A 1075-nucleotide genomic window follows, 5' to 3' on the forward strand; every position below is an offset into this window, starting at 1 on the left:
AGGTGGGGGCATGGCTGGAAGTCCAGCCCTTGAGACCACCCACCCCACCCCTAGCTTCCTGGTTACCCAAGCTCAGCAGCTTTCCTCGGTCAAGTCCTTCTGTCACGATATTTCTGCCTCGGAGTCAGCTGACCATGAGCTGGATCCTCTGAAACTGTAAGCCAGAATAAACAGTTCCTCCTCCAACTTGCTCTTGTCAGGTATTTGGTCTCAGTGACAAAAAGCTGATAACACAATATTTTTACTTAAAATCCTGAGAATGCATCCTGGACACCCTTGGCTTTGAACTGTTCACAAGTCAAATGCTGTAGGGGGTAAACACATCCCTGGGATGAGTCAGAGCCTGCCCTGGGTGGACAAGTCGTATTAAACCTCATGACTGAGAATGGGGTGTAATAAATCCCCCAAACCACATCCAGGGCACTGGGGGTAGGATACGATGAGGTCGACTCAGGAAGGCACCCCATGTTATTTCTTCCAGAACAGAATCCCCCAGACTTTAAACTGACCAGCTGCTATGGCTTCGATACAGTTTGAGTATGTCCCCCAGAGGTTCGTGTGGCAATGGTAAGAGGTGGGGGGACTTTTCAGCACTGGGACATATAGGAAGTCAAAACATGGGTCCTTCCCTATACTCTGGCTGTCTCCTGCTATGTGATTTCTCCCCTGCCCACTGGTTCCCACCATGATGGGATATAGTGAAAGGAGCCCTTACCAGAGTGAGTGTCATGCTCTATGGACTTTCAGCCTCTGAAACCATGATCTAAATAAACCTCTTTTCTTTATAAGTACTCAGCCTCCGGTGTTTCATTTTAGAAATGGAAAACAGACCAATACACTAGCTTCACCCCAAGGTGTTCAAGTGTGTGCTTTGTCAGTCCTTCATTGCTGAAACTCCCTTCTCCCTTTGCCACTGCTGACACATCTTGAAATTCTCTAATTGTCCTTGACGTTGCCTGTCATCTGAGGATACCAAAGTGGATCATTCATTTTACACTTGCCAATTCTCAGGGGATTCTAATTTGATGGATTTGAGACTGGGGTAGGGCGTAGGCATCTGTAAGCTCACAGAGCT

Source organism: Marmota marmota, unplaced genomic scaffold, assembly GCF_001458135.2.
Source record: "Marmota marmota marmota unplaced genomic scaffold, marMar, whole genome shotgun sequence".
In the NCBI taxonomy this organism is placed as follows: domain Eukaryota; kingdom Metazoa; phylum Chordata; class Mammalia; order Rodentia; family Sciuridae; genus Marmota; species Marmota marmota.